A 26,504-nucleotide genomic window follows, 5' to 3' on the forward strand; every position below is an offset into this window, starting at 1 on the left:
GCATCAGAAAACAACCACCATTTGCTTCGACCCTGGATGGACCTGGAGGGTATGATGCTGAGTGAAGTCAGTCAATCAGAGAAGGACAAACATTATATGGTCTCATTCATTTGGGGAATATAAAAAATAGTGAAAGGGAATAAAGGGGAAAGGAGAAAAAATGAGTGGGAAATATCAGGGAGGGAGACAGGACATGAGAGACTCCTAACTCTGGGAAACGAACTAGGGGTGGTGGAAGGGGAGGAGGGGGTGGGTGGGGGTGACTGGGTGATGGGCACTGAGGGGGGCACTTGACGGGATGAGCACTGGGTGCTAGTCTATATGTTGGCAAATTGAACACCAATAAAAAATGAATTTATAAAAAAATAATACATTAAAAATTAAATAAATAAATAAATAAAAAGGCTCACTTTTGAAATTTCATGAAAAAAAAAGAAAAGAAACCAACCAGTGTACACGATATTATCCAACCAACATCTAGTCTATCTGCAGTTTACAGATGACGGCTTTTGTAAAGTAGGTACTAACAGAATCGAAGTTTTTAAGATTTCTTTGTAAAGAGCAACTCTTTCAAAACGATTTCAAAATTATGAAATTCGTTATTTGATTGGGTTAGTGAATTTTAAAGAACTCACAAGGTTTGTTTAAAAAAACCATTAATTACCTCTTTGACTCAAACAGCTTTATATTTGTAAGTTATTTTCAAGCCCCCCGTCGAGACTATCAATTCCTTTAGTCAGGAGACTCACTCTCATTAGTCAAATGAGAGATGGATTGCAGTTAGGAAGATTCCAGTTTGTCCTCGGAATAGAACCACCCCCCTCTTTCCCCTTTTCCCCTTTTCCTCCTCCTTCCTACAAAGATTTATTTTCCTATTTGTTTCCTCTTTTCTATCGATCGATCACTAAAGGTCTGTTATTTCACATTCATTAAGATCGTGCTGGGCACAGAACACTGTGTAAGACGTGGAAGGACTTAGCTCGTAGTTTGTGACTGAATTGGGGCTTGATTTTGCTTTTGTTCTGCTGCAGTGGGATCAAGAGATTTAGCTCACTCGCCACTTTTCTCTTACCTTTTCTTTTAGTCTTTTGGTTCATTTTCACAAATACTTTGAGTATTCTCTGTAGCAAGAATCGGGCAAATGGTAAGAGACAATAATTATAATGCAATGGGCTAAGAAAATTAATTATTTCCAACACAGGACGAGGGGGCACATCATCTGGGGATGGGCTGAGGCGAAGACTTCGCGGAGGACGTGGTACTTCGTCAAAGTTTTACAAATGAGTAAAATCACCCAGAAGTGGGTATTGGGGGGGAGTTATGTGTGTGTACGTGTGTAAGAGACAGAGACAGACACGCAGGCAGACGACAACAGGCAGAGACAGAGAAGCCGGGATTGGGAGCAGAGTGGGCATTTCACAAAGAAATGCACGAGCAAAGATACACACAGAGGCACCAAACTGCGGGTTACTTTTGCCATTTGCTGCAACCAAACCTGGGGAAGTGAGCAGCTACGAGTCAGATTGTGGAAAGCCTTGTATGAAACATTGACGGGGGTGAGTCACATGTCATAGATATTTATACGGAGAGGAAAACGCCCAACCTCACCTCTAGAAGTTCAATGACAATTACAAGCAAAGGTTCAGGGAAAGATGCATCATATGTATTTTTTTTCTCTATTATATTTATTCCCTAGGTTTTTGTGTCTAATCTCACAGATTTAAGTACCATCCGTATGCTCCCCGACTGCCAAATATTTATCTCTAGCCTCAACCACTGCCCTGAATTCCAAATTCGCATCCAGTTGCCCACTTTTATTCCCAAATTCCCAATTCAAGGTCTGTTGGAAACGTCAAGCTGCCGCTCAGTACAAACATCCCACCACCTCCTCCCAAGCTGTTCCTCCTGCATTGCTCTCTCCATCTCATCACATGAGCAACTTCTAGTTGCTCGGTCTGAAACGTTGCCTCTGGTGGCATTATCCACTCTGCAAGGATATTCTGCTAGCTTCTTCTTGGATGAGTCATCGGAAGCCAACCACGTCAGGGGCGCCTCAGTGGCTCAGTCGGTTTCTCATGAGTCCTGGGATTGAGCCTCGTGTCGGGCTCTGCACTCAGTGGTGAATCTGCTTGAGATTCTCTCCTTTTGCCTCTCCCCTCTCTGCTCTCTCTCCTGTTCTCTTAAATAAATAAATCTTGAAAGAAAGAAGAAAGAAAGAAAGAAAGAAAGAAAGAAAGAAAGAAAGAAAGAAAGAAAGAAAGAAACCACTTCCCACCTCCCAGAGCTGCCAACCTACTGCAATTGTCACCTCCCACCCAGATAACTCCAGCAGGCTCCCAACTGAACTCTTGGCTTCCAGGCTTGCCCTTCTAAAGAAGAGTCTTCACACAGCAGAGTGAAGCTTTCAGAGCAGAAGTCAGATCACAGGACTCCCTCCAGTGGCTCCCCACCCCACTTAGAGAAAAGACCCGAGCATCTACCATGACCTCCAGGCATTCTTGGATTGGCTCCTGCAACCCCTCTGACCTTATCTCCTCCTCTCTCTTCCCCACTGCGTACTTCACTTCAACCCCACTGACCTCCCTCCTGTTTCTCAGACATACCAAGCACCCTTCTGCCTCAGGATGTGTGCACTTGCTATTCCCTCTGCCTACAAGGTTCTTCCCATCGTTCTCTCTTCCTCACTTCTTATTCCTTTTCAAATCCCATCTTATCATGGCCCTCTTTCTTGGCCATTCTACATAGGAGAGCCAATAGCTCCCTACACATACACACACACACACACACACACCCCTGACTCTTCCCCCACAACCTATTCTACTTTACTCCGTAGCCCTTACCAGCATTTGCCCGTATATGTAAACATCTGTATCTATCCATATCTGTGTCTCTATCTATCGTTTATACTTGTCTACTGCCCTTTTCTCTCCACTAGAATAAAAATACCATGTGACTGGGCTTTGGGGCTGTTTTCTTTGTTGCTGAATCCCGAGCTCCTACAACAATACAACAGCCGATAAATGTTTATTAAATGGATGAATTTGTGGTTTCCTGCCTTGTTAATCTTCCCCATTCTCACTGGTGTGAGGTGGGATCTCATTGTGGTTTTGATGTGTATTTCCCTGATGGCAAGTGATGTAGAGCATTTTCTCATGTGCGTGTTGGCCATGTCTATGTCATCCTCTGTGAGATTTCTGTTCATGTCTTTTGCCCATTTCATGATTGGATTGTTTGTTTATTTGGTGTTGAGTTTAATAAGTTCTTTATAGATCTTGGAAACTAGCCCTTTATCTGATACGTCATTTGCAAATATCTTCTCCCATTCTGTAGGTTGTTGGAGAGGATGCAGAGAAAAGGGAACCCTCCTGCACTGTTGGTGCGAATGTGAACTGGTGCAGCCACTCTGGAAAACTGTGTGGAGGTTCCTCAAAGAGTTAAAAATAGACCTGCCCTACGACCCAGCAATTGCACTCCTGGGGATTTACCCCAAAGATACAGATGCAGTGAAATGCTGGGACACCTGCACCCCGATGTTTCTAGCAGCAATGGCCACAATAGCCAAACTGTGGAAGGAGCCTCGGTGTCCATCGAAAGATGAATGGATCAAGAATCTGTGGTTTATGTATACAATGGAATATTCCTCAGCCATTAGAAATGACAAATACCACCATTTGCTTCAACATGGATGGAACTGGAGGGTATTACGCTGAGTGAAGTTAGTCAGTTGGAGAAGGACAATCATTATATGTTCTCATTCATTTGGGGAATATAAATAATAGTGAAAGGGAATAGAAAGGAAAGGAGAAGAAATGGGTAGGAAATATCAAAAAGGGAGACAGAACTTAAAGACTCCTAACTCTGGGAAACGAACTAGGGTGGTAGAAGGGGAGGAGGGATGGGGGATGGGGGTGACTAGGGTGACGGGCACTGAGGGGGGCACTTGACAGGATGAGCACTGGGTGTTATTCTGTATGTTGGCAAATTGAACAGCAATAAAAAATAAGTTTATTATTAAATAAATAAATAAATAAATAAATAAATAAATAAATAAATAAAATGGATGAATTTAAGGCTCCATCCCTCCTGGGGTGGGGTACTCTAGGTTCCTTCTGGCTCTCTCCTCCCAGTGTCCCACCCCTTCCATCCCCCAAAACCAAGTCTCATTCAGTATTTATTCTACTTTGTATCCCAAGTACTCAGCACACTCTCTAGTACATCTGGCCACTCAAATGAGACAAAGGAGGGGCTTCACTGATCCCTGTGCACTTCTGAAGTACAATAATCACTACTTCCACCAGAAATAACTCCTTTATCTTCTAAGCCCACTCCAGGTTCACAGCTCTCTCTTGTTTACCATTCTAATGCTGAGGATACACTGACCCAAGTCACCTCATGCAAGAAGATGAATCATAGGCCACCTGCCCCATGCCGCAGCCCAAAGTCCACCTTATCTTCCCGGTCACATAGGGTACCAGTCTCCAAAGGGGACCAGAGACAGATGTACTGTGAGGTTAATGAAGCTTACATAACAGGGCTCCTTAATGTCAAGGACAACATCTAACGTCCCGTGCTTAATTTTCTATTTATAATATTTGAATTTTTCCTCTTAAAGAAAGCTGCACTAAATCTTTAATCTTTTTTTAAGATTTTACTTATTCATGAGAGACACAGAGAGAGGCAGTAACATAGGCAGAGGGAGAAGGGAGAAGCAGGTTCCCTGTGGGGAGCCCGATTTGGGACTCATCCCAGGACCCCAGGATCATGCCCTGAGCTGAAGGCAGACGCTCAACCACTGTGTCACCCAGGTGTCCCTAAATCTTTAAACATCAAACACCACAAAACCTGGACAAGGTGGGAATTTTCCTAAAGCAAAACGGAACAAGAAAATGTAACTCGTCACTCTTTGAATATGCATGTATTGGGACCTTCTTGCCTCCCACCTCTTTAGCCACCCTTGTACACATCAACTTCATACTTCAATTCCACCTCGTTTGAAAATGCCCAACCTTGACATTTTTGAGACCTAGACTGACATTGTCTCTTTTCTCTTCACTATACATAATAATTTCCAATCTTATTTTTTTCAGACCTGTTAAGCAAACATTTCTTAAAGTTTTGCTTCATAAAATTTGATGATAATTGTTATTGTATTTTCAGGATTCCCTGTGATGGACTTTTCTCATTCACTGAGTCATTGCAAGTTTCTTTCTATTGTTTTCTTTTCCTCCTCTTACATTTCTTTTTCTAATGTGTAGGCTTGACAGTCAACTTCTCTCCGTGGAACCTGTGATTTATTGAAGAGGCTACCATTTGTCAGCTTTATCGTTCTTTCTCTGGACTGCTATTCACTGTTATGTTTCCTTTCAAGACCTGACACAGCACTTGGCATTAGAGGCACAGGATGAATAAATGAAATGTAAATCTAAGGAAAATTACCTTTGAATGGCATATGGTGCTTGCTCCCGTCAGGAGTTCAAAGCTGCCTGTTCATTCATAAATTCACGATCCCCAAATCGTACTATTCATAGTCGCACCCATGACGGAAAGTTGTTATAAATTTAACATTTATAGAGTGAAGGCTAGGACCTGGATTGCCCCATGGACTTCAACTGGGGTCAAGCAACTCAGAGAATTCTCAATTTCTTTAAAAAAGATTTTTTGAAAGAAGAACTACAGATCTCCAGAGTAAAAGGCACTTAAATTTACAAGGTTAGACATTCAATCAGTCAAAGGGCTTCACAGAAATGGATCAAATGCCCTGACATCTAAAATGTGGGATTTCTGGTTGTCCCAGCATTTTATATCCCTATAAACTGTCTTTTAGAACATGATCTGTATTTTAACCAACTGATTTTTGTGGGATTTCAAGAGGGAAAGACAAGTTATTTCCACAACTTACAAATCAATACAAAGAACTTCACATAGAGCTAACCTCACATTAGAACTGAAAGATCTCATGTTTAATAGGCGCACAACACATTTCCCTGAGTTTTGAGTGTTGCATCCCCTATGTTCCCTATCTTCTCGTCAGTTTTCCAGGGTCTCCAATTTGCTCAGAAACAGCTGAAATAACACACACAAAAGAATGAGAGAGTTACTTCTCTCTGAACCTTCTCTCCAACTGAGGATGGGGCTAATGTGAAGGGGTGAGATCTTCGCTAGAACACCCTAGATTTTGTTCTTCCATTTCTAACTTGAAAATCGTATCACTTAGAGTCTTGTGGGGATGATCAGTGCGGGGCAGACTGTGCCTGCAGAAACAGTTTATTTCATTTTTCTCTTTAATTATGTACTGTAATTGCTGAATATTAATCTCATCCTTTTTTAAACGATATATGGACAGAAAATCAAATATAGAACTTAGTATTAAGAGGAATATTCCCTTTTTAAATCTTTTCTACTGCTGCTTGTGGGTAAAATCAAGGGGAATTTCTCAATTTGGTTCTAATACTACCTGAATTCCTCTCTAACTCTTACTAATACTCCTTTTTAATAAAAAGAATAAACCTCAGGCTCAAAGCCCTGAGCATGTCACATTAAACTAGTTAAATTTCAATGGCATGTGTTACTCTATTGACTGTAATATCTTCTACTTAAGGAAAACAACATTGGTTTTCCATTTATGGGAGTGATTTAAAGTTTCCTTTTCATTAAAATCCATGCAAACTTTAAAAGTCAGTTTAAAATAATATTAAATAAGTAATAGGTAATAGATTTAGGGCAAAAATACTGAATATTGTATGGGAATGACTAAAATTTAGGAAACAAAAGAATGAGAAAATGGCATTATTTTATCGAGTCCTGTATTAAAATATTCTTTACCTGGAATGGGGAGGATTTTTGGCTCCTCAAATTTTCCTGACAACTTGCACTTTTTTGTTTTCATGTTAGCATACCTTTTTTTTTTTCATGTTAGTTAGTCTTTTTTGAGGTAGAGCAGAAGTATTACCCATATAACTATCAAATGGAAGGTGCTTTGGTTGTGGTTGATAAGGAGGCAGAGGGCAGCCCAGGTGGCTCAGCGGTTTAGCGCTGCCTTCAGCCCAGGGCATGATCCTGGAGACCCGGAATCAAGTCCCATGTCGGGCTCCCTGCATAGAGCCTGCTTCTCCCTCTGCCTGTGGTCTCTCTCTCTCTCTCTCATAAATAAATAAATAAATAAATAAATAAATAAATAAATAAATAAATAAATAAATATCTTTTAAAAATATCTTTTTAAAAAAAGGATAAGGAGGCAGAGTATACTGGGCAGCCATGGTTCTAGGGAGCAGAGGTAACAGAAGAGCCAAAAGGGTGAGAACCTCACATCTTGTTCTCCAGGACCTGGTGCTGAGCCTAAGAGTGAAGAGATGATAGGCAGTTTGGGAATAGGTATCCCAAAGTAGACACCTAGAGGTCAGTATGCCCTTAGCAGCAGGAAGACTTGAAAATAAAAAGATGCCCCTTTCCTTAGCGGAGAGAAAAGAATAGCGGCATCAAGGCAACTTCTGATTCACTGCCTTGCTCTCAACTATTCATCTCTTAACTCTCACTCCTCTTTGACCCCCCTATACTCTAATAATTCCCTCCCTGACAGCCTTCCTTGCCTACGTGGACCAAGAAATCCAGTTGTTAAACCTCCCCTCTAAATTCCAGGATGCCCTCCTAAAACATATAGGTGATTGGTAATCATCCCCCTTTGTTGCCTATGTGCTTGCTCATCTCTTTTCTCACCAGCATCCTATACACAGTATCCACCCTACAGAGCGCCCCCAACCCCTGCCCTGCAAAATCATCACAGAGTCCATCTGGTAGAGGGGGCGGGGTGGGGGGATGTCAATACAAATTCAGCCAGGCTACGACTCTGACAATAAAATGCAGATTGATGGTCTTTTAGACAAAGTGAAGCTGGTCGGTTTGCCGCAGGTCTAAAGTTTAGAGATGGAGAACAGAGTTTAGACAGCAGGGAGAGAATTTTAACCGAGTTGGAAGACTCACTGAGACATCGAAACATCAGTTAGTCTTTTTCTTATCAGGAATTGTTTTTAGAGTAAAATCCAACCATCTGGGGGTTGTTTCAATGAGCTTTGCACTCCGACACCTAAAAAAAATAAATCGGTTACTAATTAGAAGTGTTAGTTGAACACTCTTTAAAAATTCCTTCCAAAATTAATGAGGATGTATAGTGCACAAAGATGCACAGAGGGAGACAAGCAGCACCAGGAGACATCTGAACATCGTACATACGTGCAGCTGGTAAACAAGTTCACGACACGCATAAAAATGTTGATGGGGGTTATAACTTGTGAGAGCACCTCAGAGGGGCTCTACACTTCTGAGCAAAATCTTTAAAACTTGCCACAGACTTTCAGGTCTATTGTGATATTAAAGCAACTCACTATGCCTGCATAAACAGTTCGTTTCATTTTCTCTTTAATTATACATTGTGATTGCTGAATATTAATCTCACCCTTTTAATGTCTATTTTTGTCTGGCACTCAGAGTTTTCATAAATTCTTCAAATTTGAAGCAGAGTCATCCAATAACATGCCACTAGTCCGACTACCTCTGGGTTGTTCACAGTCCATATGAATAGGAGGCACAATGGCAACAAGGGGACCTTGAACTCATTAAGTGTTTTATGAGTGATTCCCATTTCCAGAAAAAGTATAAATTTGTTTTCCAGATCCACTCTCTCTCTACATGTCCGTGATGAAAGAGGCAGGCGTTCTTTTATCTTACCGAGAGCTTCATTTTAGGGAAATATAGAAAACAGAAGACAATTTGTAACAATGAACTTATGCTTCCAATATTAAATCACATTATAAAGTAAATTCCTGCACTAATCAGAAACCATGCAAAATGAATGCAGCTATGAAGATCACAACACTACTGCATGCTAATTCACTCCCAACCACAGGGTATCTAAACATGCCATGAAGCAATTTTTTTTCTGTGCATTTATTAACTGCTAATAATTTACTTTTTCACTGAGAATATATGAACATTTCATTCTGGTGAGTTCAGCTATCGTGTAGGTCCTGAGGTTTACCTTCCTCTTCTCCTCCATTGCCACATATAGGAGTGTCCATGGACCCAGTACCAAGCAGTAATGCAAGAAAGGCTTCCGGGTGGGTGCAAGGGAGTTCTCTAACAGAGCACACGATCAAGAGGAAGGGGTATAGAGTATAGCAGAGTCAGACAGCTAAGAGCAACAGAAGGAATGGCTGAAAGCTTTTTTGAGTCTAAACTGTATGTCAGAGAAGAGGAAAGCTCATCTACGCCTTAGAATATGCAGACCACTTTCCAAATGCTTGGTTAAGTTCTTCGCAGTCTTTAAGGATTTGCAGACATAGTACTTTCATTACTAATAAATGGTTTGTATAATTAAAATAGTTTTTTAAAAGCCTTTGAATTTCAAAGCACAGAGAATTATCCTCTGCATGATCCCAAATCAGAGCATTCAGAGAATAAGGCTGCATGTCAGGGCATAGATCATGTGCTTTATGATTGACTTAATCCATCTTCATATTTCCCTCTTCTACTTACTCCCAAACTGTATTGATCTTCTCTTTCCCAAAGCAAGTTACCCAGGTCCAGATCAGGCCTGTGTCTGCCAGTAACAGTTTCTCTAGGAGACAGTTCTATTTAAAATGTTTCATAGTCTTTCAGTTATTTGTTCATTGTTAGGGATGGTGGGAGAGACTACAATAGACAGGCAGCCTCAGCTGGCTTCTGGAAGTAAGGCTAGATCTGGTATTATTAAAAAGGATAGATGGTATATTCTATGCCCTATGGAAAATAGTTTGATAATACATCTTGACCCAGAACTTATTAAAAAATCCATTACCTTTTTAATTCAAGTTCATAATGCCCTTTAGAATTTCAATTTAGGCATTTCTTACCAAAATAATAGGTAGCTTTATTTCTGAACATGGGAAATGGAGTCTCTCATATTGACAACTCTCTAACACGAGGGTTATTCATTTACTATTGACAAATCCGTGTTCTTACTCTCCACAAAAAAAAAAGGGGTGGGGCACATCTTTTCCTTAGGAGTAGACCTTAGATCAACTTTGCCATTTCCTTGTGTTAATCTTACAGCAGTGCACGGGTTCTATTTATTGGGCTGTTAATCTTTGCCTAACAGGACCTGGCTCAACCCCAAAGACTGCTCATAAATCTACACCCCGAGGACAGTTTACTTTCAAAACAACTGTACACAAATATTGAGGAAGGATAGTGTTGTGCATGTACCCTGGACGGGTATCATTTCATCTGCATTATCAGAGATGGTGAGTAGCTGTGGGAGACCCAGTGGCCGCCTCTCGCTGTGCATCAGAAGCAGTGACCAGGAACCAGACACCTGCTCCCCTCTTCAGGACACACTTACAAGACAAACACGTGCTCCATTAAAAATAACACCGCTCTGCTCTGACATGTTTTCTTCCTCTGCGCCTGGTTTTAAAACGTGCCCGTATTTGCGATGTTGGGCATGTTAAGCTATCGTGTTACGGCTCTACAGTAAGCTCCCTGGAAGGCCTACTGGTAGGCTGGCACCTGGGTGCAACCACTCAGTGCTGCTCTGGCCTCCTAAGTGCAGGCTTTCCTCACCCATTATATTCCTGAGTCTTTCAGGTTCCTTCTTTGGTAACGGACTCCCCTTGCTCATAGCTGTGGCTAAAAGCAATTGAAGGCAATGCCAAGCCTTCCCTCTGTCCCGCACTATCTACCATCTGGGGGCCAGCTACTGAAGGCCTTCCAGAGTGGGTCGCCAGCCTTCTTTTAAAATTTTATGCTAGCAGAAAATTGTTTGTCTGACTGCTGGGCGTTTTCATAATTGTTCTAACTGACCCAAGGAACTAGTAGTGTATCTGGTCAAGAGACGCGGAATGACTACACAGGCTTTTGCTTCTTATTTCACGCTACTGTGGGCCACAAATTCAACAAATGTATGTAGTCAGCCAACACATGATTAGGATTTTTGGCACAGCCTGAAACTCTTCAAGGGGCTTCGATCCTTCACAAGCTTATTGCTATTAAAAAGAAAGCATCGAAACAGCAGGTACAGGTCTTAGGAGATTCTAGAAAACGTGTAAATTATTTAAATGAGTGTAGCAAAAAACAAAAATAAAAAATAAATGAGTGTAGCAGTCTGGGGGGGCGGGAATTGGGAAAATTATATTTTATAAATACAATATTAAACTCTTTTTCATTTCTGGGATTTTTAAGAATGGTCAGTTGTCTTTCTTTGTGGTTTAGCACCAGCCTTTCCCAGGAGGGTAACAGTAAAGAATATTTCCCCACAATTTCCATTTAGCATGAGTGCCCTAGGGGCAAGATCAATGTCTTTTTGGGAGGGAGGGAGTGCTTCAGACAGTTAGCACTTAGAGATACATTAGCTCATCTCAAAGGTTCATCATTAAAATGGTCAGAAAAAAAGAGAAAGTACCCCTTTGCCTTAATTTTTTTCTTCATCAGTGTTCTCCTAATGTTGCACTATTACTACTGCTATTTCTTAAAGAATGTGGTTTTCAACAAGTTTTTAGCCTTTCCGTTATTTTTCCTTACAAATGTCCTTTTATTGTTGTTGAAGTGCAATCACTTACTTCCCTTCTAAGAAAAAGGAATTTAAGAAAATTAATGGAGTTATGTTTTTCCACTGTTTTTTAAATATTTTATTTAAATTCAATTTGCCAACATATAGTATAACACCCAGTGCTCATCTCATCATGTGTTGTTTTGCCACCATTAACTCAGAGAATAAGATAGTGAGAAATTTCCCAATAACTCTCTAGAGAAGGTCAAAAATAGCTAAGGTGCACTGAGAGTAAATCTAGCTAAATTTAAAGGAGGCTTAAAGAATGGAAAACAGCATGGGGAGGAGGAAAACAGCAAGGACAGGGCAACCAGAGGTGGACAGATGGCACAGCATGCTAGAGAGACTGGGAGAGGTTCTCAGGCATCAGAAGACATTTTTTATTAAACAAATATGCAAGACTAGCCAAACAGTTTAGACGATAAAGAACATTCAGCTTCAAATTTCTGCGGCCCTGGAATTTAATATGTGTGCTATCAGATTTAGGAAACTAATAAAAAGGCAATTGACCAGCATTAAGTACAATGCTATAAATTGCTTTAAAACTGAATCCTTAGTTCAGCTAAAATAGTCTAGCATCAACATGAACAATTTAATTGGCAACATGGTAAATGCTGTGAAAGTCAGAAATACTCGTGCATATTGACAAGGAATACTTGGAAAGGAGAACGTAATTTGAAGACATTTCTTTAGTGTATCTTCACAAAGCATTCAGCAATACCAGATCTCACAAACCCGATCAAAACATTTCAGTCTAAGGGATCCCTAGGTGGCTCAGCAGTTGGGCACCTGCCTTCGGTCCAGGGCGTGATCCTGGGGTCCCAAGATCAAGTCCCGCATCTGGCTCCCTGCATGGAGCCTGCTTCTCCCTCTGCCTGTGTCTCTACCTCTCACTGTGTGTGAGTCTCTCATGAATAAATAAATAAAATCTAAAACAAAACAAAACAAAACACACACATTTCAGTCTAACCAATGATTTGAGTCATGGTACTGACGGCACTATTGTAGGGTCTCCTGCAGCCATGTCTCAGAATCAGGGGCCCCAACGTCTCTGCACATGAGGATTGAGGACAATGGTATAGATGAGTCACGTGCCAGGTGGCTGAGAGGAAGTAGCCACAGCTAACTCTTGTATAACATTACTGTGAACCAGGGGCTCTTCTCAGCACTTCATATACCTATAAGCTCACCCCGCCGACCTAACGGCTCCATAAGATATATTTTTTTTTATTATCCTTATTTTCCCAAAAAGGAGATGAACCTCCTATAGATTAGGAGGCTTACCATGTTCACACAACCAGTGAGCACCAGAGCTGGGATGCAAACCCAGGTAAGGCTGGCTTCTGGGTGTGTGGTCTTTCCCGCTAGACCATATTGCTTTTGACATCTGTCATAATCCTTTCCTATAGCAATATATCTCTGGAAGCTAAAGAGTGAGGAAGACCTCTTCACGAAGATGGCGCCAAAGGCAAAGAAGGAAGCCCTCCCAAAGCCGAAGCCAAAGCAAAGGCTTTGAAAGCTAAGAAAGCGGTGCTGAAAGGTGTGCACCATCACAAAAAAATGAAGATCTACACGTCACCTACATTCCGACGACCCAAGACCCTGCATCTCCAAAGGCAGCCAAAATATCCTTGAAAGAGCACCCCCAGGAGAAACAAGCTTGATCACTCTGCCATCATCAAGTTCCCCCTGACTATTGAGTCAGCCAAGAAGAAAATAGAAGACAACAGCACACTTGTGTTCATTGTGGATGTCAAGGCCAATAAGCACCAGATCAAACAGGCTGTGAAGAAGCTCTATGATACTGATGTGGCCAAGGTCAACACCTTGATCGGGCCTGATGGAGACAAGAAAGCGTATGTTCGACTGGCTCCTGACTATGATGCTTTGGATGATGCCAACAAAATTGGAATCATCTAAACTGAGTCCAGCTGGTGATAAATCTAAATATAAATTAACCATAAAAAAAAAAGAGTGAGGAAGATAGGGGCACCTGGGTGGCTTGGTCAGTTGAGCATCTGTCTTGGCTCGGGTCATGATCCTAGGGTCCTGGGATGGAGCCCCAACATAGGGCTCCCTGCTCAATGGGGAGTCTGCTTCCCCTCTCGCTCTGCCCCTACTCTTTCTCTCTCTCTCTCTCTCTCTCAAACACATAAATAAAATCTTTATTTAAAAAAAAGAGTAAGGAAGATAATTTTTCTTTGTCCTACTGACTTGTCCTCAATGCTACTCTTTATTGAAATTAATAATTAAATGGTTTACTTCACTGACAAATACTCACTAGTACACATTAATGAGAAGTCTTATTACTAGCACTTTTTTTCACCAAAATAAATGTTAAATGCTGTGTGAAATGTATGTAAGGTAAGTTAATCCATAGAGCAAATGTATATAATGAGCTAAAGCAAATAAAGTGACATTTTATCCATTTGTTTGGGTCAATTACAGTTCTGTATAATTTACCAAAATTATGGGAGAAATGGAAGATGGAATAGAAAAGCAATTTTGCCTTTATACTGATAAAACATTATGTTTTCCTCTTTCTTCTAATCAAATCTGAGGTTATGTATCAAGCCCTTACCCTACTTTATAATCCATGTATTCATTGTTCCTCAAAACCATTCTAATGTACAGCTAACAAGTAACTTTTATCGCAGAGGCTGAATGTTGAGACCCAAGTTTCCAAGAAGGAAAGGACCATCTGGAATAAATAATGTTGCCACCATATTATCGTCATGGCAACAGCAATAAAAACCAATATTAGTAATATCAATAAATGTAAGTTTTCATTACTATTTGTCAAGGATTATGTAGGTGTCATTTCATGTAACCCTCATAACCATATTACCTAAAGATACTATTATCCTTCCCATATTTTACATGAAGGATTTTATTCAAAATCACACAGATAATAAATGGCAGAGGTAGATTTAGAGCTGGGAAATTTTCCTGGAGAGTACAGGCACTGAGTACCAAACTCTATTGGGTAGTGAATGGTGTGGGCTTTGACAGTGACTGACCTGTGTTGGGATTTGGCTGTAGCATTTACTAACTGGTAACCTCAGATAAATCTGAGTCTTCACTTTCTAATCTACAAAATGAGGACAGTAATAGCTACATTGCAGTGTTGTTATGAGGATTAAATTAAATGATGTAAGTAAAGCCTATGGACACCTAGAACGCCCTCAGTAAATAAAAATATACCATTTATTGAATGTTTATTATATTCAGACTTTATGCTAAGTATTTTACAAACATTATTCACTTACTCTTCCACTAACTCTAAAAGGTAGCTTTTATTATTTCTACGTTATAGGAAATGGATTTATAGAAGCTATGCAATCAGCCCAAGTGACACAGCAAGTGAGGGGCAGTGGAAATAGAAGTCCTGATCCACACTGGTTATGTGGCACGGGGTCACTCCACCAGGTAATATAAAGTTCATTCTCTCACAGGACTGCTGGCACCAATGCTGGGAACCACCACTGCAGATGTAAATTTACCTGAGTTGACTCCTTCCTGTTTGTATAGAGATTTCAGTATAAATATCAATATCTCCACCCTACCTACTGCTGGAGACAATCCTCCTTAGGTCCCTCATGCTTCTGCACATCTTACAAAAGAAGCATTGCTTCCTTTCTTCTGGATGATCTTTCCAAGAATGTTTGCATAACAAGTAACGTATGAAATCAGAGACAGTGCTTCCCTTCAGGGCAAAAGGAAGATTTGCTTACAGACAGAAAGAACGAAATAGTGTCTCCCCCAGTGAAGCCAAGAACAGGCGTGCTTACTGCCCACTAGAAAAGATGCGGATTCCCCAAATTTAAGGTCCCTCTCCTGTAAGATAACTCATTGTACGTGCGGGTAGTTCCTGGCCCTCTTCACATTGCCCTGTGGGCACAGAGGTGTCTGGGAACCAGCACAAGAAAAACAGTGGTTATCTGGTACTTCTATTGATATGAATAATAAACTGTCCTTTGACTCTAACCCAGGAGTCATGAAATTGTAGCAGGCTAACTTGTTGGCTTGCAAGTATGGTAACATCTCCAACCCTTTGCAGTTCTTGAGAACCTTCTCGTCATCCCATCACACCCTAGAAATGTGAGCTCAGTAAAAACAGGCTCTGGTCTATCTTGTTCACTGCGAATCCGCAGTATCTGAAACAGAGCCTATTCCTAGTAGATGATATGTTTGTGGACTCCTGTACAATTAAATCAATTTCACATTAGAATGTTTTTGACTATTTTTATATTACTTCTAAAATAAAAATCCAATGACTATCTTTGATCGTCTGTGCCAAAAATCATGTAACAATGTGGAATTTTTACCATATGACTCATTATTTAAGAACTTAGGCGCAATGTGACTATACTTAACACTATTGACTTGAACACTTAAAATTGGTTGAGAGAATAAATTTTATGTTATTTCATTTTTACCATAGTTAAACATTTAATTTTTATTAAATAAAAGAGCTTAAACACCCCCAAAAAGTAATCTCTTTTTTTTTTTTTTGAAAAACTCTCTTTACTATTGCATAGATCTTTGCCCAGAGATGTAGCCACATCACCTACTGTTATCACCCACACCCTCCCTGTGACCCCTGGGCCTTTTATAATAAGGACTCAGGAAGCACTGGCTTCACTAGAAAACACCCTAGATCCTCCTTAGGGCTGAAACATTCTTCCCTATTTTTCCACTGGTCACCTTGCTCAGATCTTGCTAGCTCTCATCCTGTTATCTGTGTGAAATATGAAATACAGGACTTACGGAAAATATGTAACATGACATATGGAAACTCACTGTCAAGAGAAGAGTTCACTAAGCAGCAAAGATATGCTTCACTCTAAGCAGGGTGCAGAATGAATCAAAGCTCACCAATACACCACAGACTTTGGAACATACTGCACAGCTTTGTTAACTGGATAGTAACTGGTAGGCAGGAGCCTACCTGGGAAAGGATGTAGCAAAAAGACACGCGGAAGGGAAAGATAATGAAAAAGAAAGAGCTCAAAAGAAGACTCTGGGATAGCAGAAAAGTCAAAGAATTTCATCTCCCTTTCTCAGAGGTATGAGTTTACTCACTCTGCTGTAAATACTAAAATTGATAGGCATTTAAAAAAATAAAAATTCCAAAGTGGGCCGTTTTCCCACTGAGCCCACATCTCCTTGGCCCCGTTGCCTAGCTTCTCCAGCCATCTCCAATGATGTTTCCTGTGTTATTCTGCTAGGGCTGCCATAACAAAGGACCACAGGCCTAGGGCCTTAAACACTAGAGGTTAATTTTATCACAATTCTGGAGGCTGGAAGTCGAAGATCAAGGTGTCAGCAGATTTGGTTTCTTCCGAAAGCTCTCTTCTCAGCATGCAGATAGATGGCTGCCTTCTCACTGTGTCTTAAGGTGGTCACCCTCTATGACTATATTGTCTGTGCCTAATCTCTTATTAGGACACCAGCCGTATTGAATTAAGACCTCATTTTTTCCTCAGTTAACTCTTTAAAGGCCCTATCTCCAAACAGTCACATTCTGAGGTACTAGAGAGTATTTGTACTTGAACATATGAATCTGGAGGGATACAGTTCAGCTCATACATTCCCAATCAGAGTGACTAAGGAGTCCAGGCCTGGGTTATAGGCAGGCCTGTAGCACCTGTCAGAGTCTTCCTTCCATACAGATCTACTGCAGGTGAATTTTTTTCCCTTCTCTTTTGTTTCCCTATTTTTGAACTGTAACACATGCACCTAGATTGTTCTCTAGAACTTACTCCTTTAACAATTTCCCCTCCAGATCTAGCATGGGCAGACTGTCTCTCTTGTACTGAATACAATAAATGCAGATAGGTCCCATCATCTGCAAACATCACTACTTTTTCATTCATCCTAAATATAAGCTGAGATAAGCCCAAGTTACTGCATATTTTGTTTATGGCTCCCTTCTAAAATGACTTGGATATTGAATGGTTCATGAGACAATCTAGATATTAAATGGTTCATGTAAGAAATATTGCAAAATTAAATTTCTATCTAAATTAATAAATCATTCTGATAGGATAATTTAAATTTGGATTTATTAACAATTAAGCTAACTTACTGAGACATTTTATGGAATTGAAGATAACACAAGCCCAGCTATAGCAATGATATTATTTGCTATTAGCATTAGAATAGAATTTAGGAAAGCTGATTCCTTTATAAAAAAAAAAAACAGTTTGCAGTCACAGTATCAATTAATAAAGACTTGTGATCAAGTTGATGAATTTACCAGTTCACACATATATTTTTTACTAAGACTGCCTTCATCTGGGAAGCTCAGATAAATAAAGGAAATTATTGATTTTTTTTCTCTTCACATAACATAAAATGTAGACTGGTTATTTGAAGGGAAGAATAGACTATACTCTGTATGTTCTATGATGTAAATTAATTATGTAAACTGTCTAAAGGAATTATACTGATGTATTTAATAATACTGCATCTTGGGATACTAAGTACTTAATGGAGGGGAAGAGAGAGTGAAAAGTGTGAAATATATACATAATGCCTTAGTTCCATTTGAGTAATCATGCAAAACAGAGAAAAATAAGTGCTATTAATTTTCTTAGTGTAATAGACATCCTTAAAATTAGTTTTCTTCTTAAGTAGCTAAGATATTTCTACTGCATTTGTAAATAACTTGCAATTTTACTGGGTTGGGAGCAAGGCAAAGGGGAGAGTTGCAAAAGTTCCAAGAGACTTTGAGTTTCTGCCTTCAGGAAGCCTACTTCCCATGGTCTCTTGAACTGGTTTATCCCCTCTATCTCACCCTATAATGTATCCTGTTCTTTGTTAGGTGCTCTCTCTCTCCCACCCTTCCTGAAGGCACCACTAAAAAAGTGAGTTTTTGGAGCCAAAGAGACTTTTTCCTGAATCCCAGCTCTTCCACTAGGTAGCTTTGTGACCTTAGTTAAGCTATTTAGTAACCCCTCAAAATTTCACTTTCCTCACCTGTAAAATACAAATAATAAAATAATTCTCAAAAATTATAGCATCCTTCTTTTTCTTTAAAAATTTTACTTTATTTTATTTATTTATTTATTCATGAGAGACACAGAGAAGAGAGAGAGGCAGAGGCATAGGCAGAGGGAGAGGTAGGCACCATGCAGGGAGCCCCATCTGGGACTTGATCCCGGGACTCCAGGATCACACTGTGAGCCAAAGGCAGACACCCAATGCTGAGCCACCCAGCGTTCCTAAAATGTTTACTTTAAATGTAATGTTCCATGACCTCCAAAGGTTTTGTCCAATACATCACTTTCAATTATTCAGGAACAGACCATCCCATTTATGGAGTGTTTTAAATATGTAATTTCTTCCATTTACTTTGCTTCCTGTTTCAATGTCAATTCTTCCTGTATCATATATCTTGTTAACTTGAAATATCTTGCTTATAACACAATGTTATAATAAATTTCATCATTAAGGAAGCATGTCAAAAGTAAGAATGACAGGGGGATCCCTGGATGGCTCAGCAGTTTAGTGCTTGCCTTTGGCTCAGGGCGTAATCCTAGAGTCCCAGGATCAAGTGCCCCATCAGGCTCCTTGCATGGAGCCTGCTTCTCCCTCTACCTGTGTCTCTGCCTCTGTGTGTGTGTGTGTGTGTGTGTGTGATGAATAAATAAATAAAACCTTTAAAAAAAATGAACCAAAAAAAAAGTAAGAATGACACTAATGAAAATGAAAAAAAGTAAATTACGGAAAGAACCAATTTGAACTACCCATCAAAGCTCTTCTTTTCTCTATGGGGCATTTGAAGATATTTTCATTTTCACTGAACATTTATATAGTTGCTGACTTATACGAACTAGACCCAAGAGGAGCTCTGATCTCCATGGATTCAACGAGAGAATATCAATGAAGCTGTCAAACACTATTCTCACTCCAGGTGCAGAAGCTAGATCCACACAAACCAACAAGCAGCCACAATGCAACCAACCCAAGAAATGACCTTGTTCCCAGCATCACTTCAAGATGGCACATGGTGGGGTACAAGACAAAGAACAAGTGTTAAAGGGGTTATGACCTTCATCCAAAAGTAAAACCAATTCCCTTTGAAATGAAAATTCTTAGCTGATGGTATAAGTAGCAGAGAGGAGCCCCCTACTGTCTCAGAATGCTGTCTTCTCAATAGCTGTGGCTCCTTCCTAGGTATTGGTTTCCAAAAAAAAAAAAAAACAAACACAAACCTTACTTTTTTATAATTTTAAAAATCAAATATCTGTATTTTATTACCTAAGTAACTCATGCCTAGTTTATATGCCTCTCGTCTTAAATGTAGGCATCTTGTGCTCATCTCTAAAACTGATGTCACTGTGCTTATTTTATGTAGCAGGTGAAGAAAGAAGTTCTTCCACGCAGAAGCAAACCTGTCTGAGTCTTGCTCAGAGTTGGTAAGTAAGAATGAAAGAGCTCCCCTGTGTGGTAGGCCTTCACGCTCATCATAGGAAGACATTCAATGTAAGGTCGGTTCCTCTGCAAACTAAGCCAAAAGGCTTAGTTGCCAAGCTAAACAATTTCTTTAAAAGACACTTCACAACACAAACCCTCAGTATGGTGCCATAGTAGCAGTCCAACACAACACGCCATTAAAGTAGTGTGGTCTACAAAGGGGAACTGGCTGGGGCTGGAAGGAGCCTGAGTTATCATCCCAGGTCCATATCTGAAGAGTGGCTGACCTTGGAGAAGTCAGTCACTTTGACTCCAAGCCTTCTTCTAAAATAATGAAATAATGGAAATTGCCCTCTAACTTACATTGGTGCTCTAAGTGAAAATGCAGTAACCTTTGGGAAAATAAGTTAGACTCTAAGGAAGAAAAGAGCTCTGTAAATACAGAGTTCTAATACAATTAACCAGTATATATTGATGTTATTAGACACAGGTGAAGTAAACAAAATAGTGTACCTGGCACCATCTAAGATACCTTATGAAAAGGGTTATAGAGAGTCTTTCAAACTCCAGATGAGTTGAAATGACCTGAAAGTGTCTCAACAGAGTTAGGAGTTATTTTTCAAATTTGTATTTAAATCCTATTAGTTAACAAATAGTATAACTTTGGAGTCAGGAGTAGCATTCAGTGATTCAACATACACACCCAGGGCTCATCATAACAAGTACCTTCCTTAACACCCAGCAACAGAGTTTAAAGAGTGATAGGATAAAGTGCAATACTTATGAAAGAGTCACAAATTCCAGATGCCCAGTAGGAACTATACTCTAAATTCTCCACCAAACATGCAATTTCCTGACTGGGAGGGGAACAAAGAGGGAACTCAGTATATACTTGATTGCTTTGCAGCTCTTTACATGAAACTCCCCAATTTCCAGGCTGATGTATTTAAGACACGCTATGCACAGTCTGGTGCCATTTGGGGGTTTGAAGGAGCACTCATTAGAGGTACTACACCATCACATTCAACCCATTATTACACAGGGAGCATCTTCTTTACAAGTGGTGCTTTGGCATAATAGGATAATATAATCTGGCCTAGTGTAAGACTTGGCATTCTTTCAGAAGTCGGGGTGCTAAACTGCCAACCAAAGGCATCGAGGAAAGAAGGATTTCAACTAGAGAAAGCAACAAGCATGGGGAAGATCCCACTGCTCAGAAACACCTCACTAGCTAGTTTATAAAATATTCTCCTTTTGAAATATAAATATTCCTTGAGAAGTCACTTTGATCAGCTCCATTTCTGGCTTGCTATAGATGGGTCCCAAACTGGGAGTTTTGCTCAGGGACTATGGAGTGAGAAGGAGAAGATCATTTGGAACATGAGTCACTTTGGAAGCAGTCTGACCTGAAGAGCGTAATACATAGGGACTCGTGAACAGCCAAAGACAACGAGGAAAGGAGGCACCAGACAGAGGAAAGGGATATCGAGCCATGGGACACATACTCTGCTGATCTGGCAACATTTCCTGGTACAACCAGCCAGGGACCAAAGAGAATAATTCCCCGTGACTCCTTGGTCTCCAGTGCAATATGATGTGGATTCCTAATCTGAGGACACAAGGTTAAGGGTTCAAAGGCATGGGCTTGGGTCTCTCAGAATGAGCTATCTACATTTCTTCCATCGGTTTCATCTTATACCTTCGCCAGGTAGAATGGTTTAGATTTGTTTCTGCCAGAGCTACCTGCGTGGCTCTGTGGCTGACCATCTGCCTTTGGCCCAGGGCATAATCCTGGGGCCCTGGGATCAAGTCCCACATCAGGCTCCTCACAGGAGGCCTGCTTCTCCCTCTGTGTCTCTGCCTCTCTCTGTGTGTGTCTCTCATGAGTCTATATATAAAAATCTTAAAAAAAAAAAAAAAAAAAAAGATTTGCTTCTGCCCATCTTACTGGGGTATTCTAAGAACAAATGATTGGAGTTCTTTGTGAACCACATTTGGTGCCAAAATCTGAACAATGCTAGAAATTTTAAATAAGTGAAAAATCCCATAGGTGACCAAAGTTTTTATAACTTCTTCTAATAAGAGTAGGCTGCTTATGTGCATGTTTTTTAAGAAATAAGAGTCTTGATGCCTACAAACTTAATGTTCCTAAAAATATAAAATTGTCCTGTGCCCAATAGACAGCAAAAATAATTTTAGTAGAGATCTAGAACGCTTTCAGAGTAGTTTAAGAAAAGGTGAGCGGTAGCATAGGATTGGTTACTCCAAGCCAGGTGGATCCCTAAGATAATATTCATTAAGTCATATAATCTCCCCAGCAACCCAAAAGGAGACTGCTATTGGGATGCCCATTTTATAGGCTAGGGGACTGAAACATAAAGAATATCTGCTCTAGGCACCACAGCCAGTATATACTGAAGCCAGGATTCATTTTCCAGACAGTGGACCTCAAAAGCCCACACTCTTTACAAGGAGTTGGCAGACTTTTTTCATCAAGAGCCAGATAGTAAATATTTTCAACTCTGCAGGCCGTACAGCCTCTGTCACAGCTATTCCATCCACCATCCAGGGGGGTAAGCAGTCATAAAGATGTAAATAGGCCTGACTATACCAATAAAGCTTTCTTTACCAGAAAAAAAGGCAAGTGGATGACGAGATTGGGCCTGTGGCTGTAGTGTGCCAACCCCTGCTCTTAACCCGTTTATGACACTGCCTCTTAGAAGGAATATATATGATTTCACTCTGAAAACCTGAAATCCTTTGGTTGCTTCCGTATTTGGCACACACTGACCTCCTTGCTATCCTGTTTAGTAGCTCAGGATGATGACACGCTGGAAGCATATGCCTCCCTTTCACTGAAGCTTAGGTTTTAGCAGTTACCTCCATTTGGGGTATCTATCGGGATATCCCGTAATAGATTCTCTGAAACAGAAGCACGGAGGCTAGATTCCGTACCTGCACGGCCCTCTGAGGCTCTTAACTAGCAAGGAAACACACTCTGTGGACTCAAAAAGCTGCCCGCGTAGGGCATCCAGCTTGGTTGTTAGGGTGTTTGTTTCTAAAGATCAAGCGACAATGTAATGCGGTCTGCTGATCCAGGACAGATGTGAGGATAAAGTCTAAGCTGAAAACATCCCCGGAGAACTTAAACTAAGATCAGAGGCATTTCCACCAGGCATGTGGCAAGTCGGAGTTTGGAAAATGTGCTGTCTTGTAGGAAATCCGTGTCCCCACTGAGCTCCCCACCTTTGACACTTTACAGCTGCAATGGGAGGAGGTCACATTTACAAGTGGTGTTGACCTCGTTGTCAAGGGAAGTAAAGCAGATTTGGTTCCACTCTCCATCCCTTAACCTGACAGAAGGGAAAGGGCTTCTGCAAAAAATCATGAAGCCGACCCCAGTGTGCTTCCTGCAATTTGGCGTTGTATATTTATATCCCTATTCTTTACTACTACTTCTCCTTTGAAGATGGTTGTATTTGTTTTGCTTGGATGCTGCACTGTATGCCCAAGTGTCAGAGAAACCAGGCGTTAACAATGAAGTGTTCATGCTGATAAACTAGCCAAGATATTGGCTAATCTACTTCCCAATTCACCTGTTCCTAAATCACGATATTAGTATTCAAGTGTTACGGCTAGGTTGGTGGTTTTATTTGCCCTATTCACATTCTATTTCTCCCTCCCTCCCTCTCTCCCTCTTTTTCTCTTATTCACTACCTGGTTACCTTGTTTCTATAGCTACTAATAGCAGAGCTACCCTCGAAACTATAATGGAGTTTGCCTCTCTCATTCTTATTTTAAAGAAAATAGAAAATTGAGTACTTTAAAACTTAGTGAATTCCTGCCTTTTAATTGCTGTGCTTCTGATGGAAAAATCTACTTCACTGTGCCTGATTTTCTATCATTTGAAATGGGGCTGCCATCATATCCACATTTAGACTATGGGACGGATAAAGTTATCTTTTCCTGAACTGAATTCTGGAAAATAAACAATTGTTCTCATTTCCAACAGAGACTGGTAGACGATGAAACCCACATGTATTTGCACAAATCTTTCAGATATCACTCTGAATTAAGGGAAAATATGTGATAGTTTGAATTTGGCAATTTCAAATTCCAATTAAATGTTCTTTTCTCTTTTTAAGTACCACTATATGTATTACAAATAAAAATGTCCCGTTTTTGCCTGGAAGGCAGAAAATAGTTTAGCAAATTTATGGTAAAGCAAATTTTTTTCTATCGATCAATCCCTAGAGGGGCATTAACTACTCTTAAGGGAGCTTACCACAGAAGATGGCATAACAGGCGTACACAAAAGACAGAGTAAGAATGCTGAGGAGTGGAAGAGGAAATGGAACACTTTAACATTACGTCCTGGTCATACCAAGGTCCATTGACCCCGTATTCATTCCAGATAATTAATTTACAACACATTAAACCTCAATGTGAAGAAGGCTGTTCTGCATCAATTGCATAGGAATAAAAAGTGTTATTGATTTAGGATTTCTGTTGTATCGTGTACTGACAAAAACGACAACAACCCAGTTTTATCTCAAAGATAGAACAAATCTCTGCTGAAGGACAGAACTGCTAAGTAAGTGCGCTCGAATACACTTAGCCGAGGTAACACTGCCTGAAAGGAGTTCTGTACCACGACCTGGGAAGGATAATTAGGAGTAACCAAGGCATCTAATAAATATTGATAAATAAGCACTCTAGAAATCAAATTTGGGGGTGTGATAATGATCTTCTTTACAGGAAAGGTCTAAAATAGCCCCTTGCCCTCTGCCAAATCCAACCATTAATATTTATTAAATAAAATATGAGTGTACCATTAATTTTAAACAACTGACATGAATCGAAGCTGTCTTCCTCTTGAAGCACAGAAATTATAAGGGTGAGGCCACACAAGCCTGAAGTCATGTTGTTTTGAAGATACTGAAAAACCAGTCATCAATTTAAAAAGCCAACTGGCCTCATGAACTAGTACAGCTAGCAAATGAGGGCAAGAATAAACGACGAGTAAAACTGTTTTGGTTCAACTCCTGGATGACCGAGAGCAAGTCACCGAGCTTCTCTGAAGCCACAGTAGTCACGTCTATATAGCAGAAATAATAATGCCCACTCTGTTTGACTCACAAGGCCAATGACAGGAATAAAGGAGATAATACACGTGAAATTGACCGTAAGTATTATTCAATTCTACTTAAATATGTGATTGAAGTTATTTTGAGAATTGATATTTAAGAAGAATGTAGTAACAAGAACTTCTTTTAAAGGTAATACAATCTAATACAACACCTTCATTTAGCCTGAAAGGACTTATTTTAGGTTGAAAAAGTAGGACAGGGCAGTGGTGTCCATACTACTGGCAGAGTAAAAAATAAAGTTCTAAAAGTTCTAAAGTTCTAAAAATTATACCTTAAAAGTTCAGATACCCATTACTCCATGGGTCAGACCAACATGACATGAGTCCTTACTCTAACTCAAGGGCCTCTAGGTATATCAAAGGACTCCAGCACATGCAATATCCAACACATTCTTTCTTGTTTTATAGCCTGCCTGTCCAAATAACTTTCCCACATCTAGCATTTTCACATCTACAATAGAAAGTTGATAAGACCATCTGTAAATATATTGATTTATTGCAAGTTCTTCATATAATGAAAATAGGATTGCTATAGAACTACATTGTCCAATATGGTAGCCACTAGCTACACATGAATATTTAAATTTAAATTAATTAAAATGATAAAATTAAAATTTTAGTTCCTCAGTCACCATAGCCATATTTCAAGTGCTCAAAAGCTACCTGTGGCTGGCTAACGGCCACCATAGTGAAGAGTGCAGATTCAGAACATGCCAATCCTCACAGAAAGTTTTAGTGGTCAGCATTACTACAGAGGGTCTTTGAAATCATAATCTCAGCTCAGCATCTCCAGGTATTTAGCCTCATCCATTTTATGGCAGTAAGTTACTTTCATTCTTTGCTGAGTAATGCTGCAAGTCCTGCTCTTCCAGCTTCTCATAGCCTGAATTTCTTAGGGATCGTGAAACAACTAAATTATCTTGTTTTATCTTATTTTTGCTGCCATTCTCAGCACCTGGTTAGAGAACCATGGATATGAAAGTAGTAACATTTATGCAGTGAGAAAACTTAGAAATATAAAGAGGCAAACAGAGTAAATAAAGGACCTTCCTAGGTTTTCTGGGCTCTATCGTCTCTAAATGGGATCCTTAAACTTAGGTGATTTCTCTCTCTCTCTCTCTCTCCTTGCTTAACTAAATTAATTTTGTAAAATGCTATGTCTACTTTTCTAACAAACTCAGTGGAATCACAAAGGAATTGTAAAATTTGCAGAAAGATAAGTCGATATGTGATCAAGGGAACTGAGAGGACAGGCTTATTAAAGTACCTACTGGTCCATAAAACCAAATGAAAGCATAGCTGTTGGCATAACCAGACTGAACAATTTAAGAGTGAGCAGAAGACAGCTAGCAT

The 26,504-nt window shown here is 40.1% G+C and overlaps 1 long non-coding RNA gene and 1 pseudogene across 2 annotated transcripts in view; one reads left to right on the forward strand and one right to left on the reverse strand.

The window, feature by feature from the left end:
* Positions 1-26,504, reverse strand: part of LOC121496578 — a 159,378-nt gene that overhangs the window by 69,276 nt on the left and 63,598 nt on the right. The window lies entirely within an intron of this gene.
* LOC121496570 lies at positions 13,035-13,504 on the forward strand (annotated as a pseudogene).

Source organism: Vulpes lagopus, chromosome 1 (assembly GCF_018345385.1).
Source record: "Vulpes lagopus strain Blue_001 chromosome 1, ASM1834538v1, whole genome shotgun sequence".
Classification (NCBI taxonomy): domain Eukaryota; kingdom Metazoa; phylum Chordata; class Mammalia; order Carnivora; family Canidae; genus Vulpes; species Vulpes lagopus.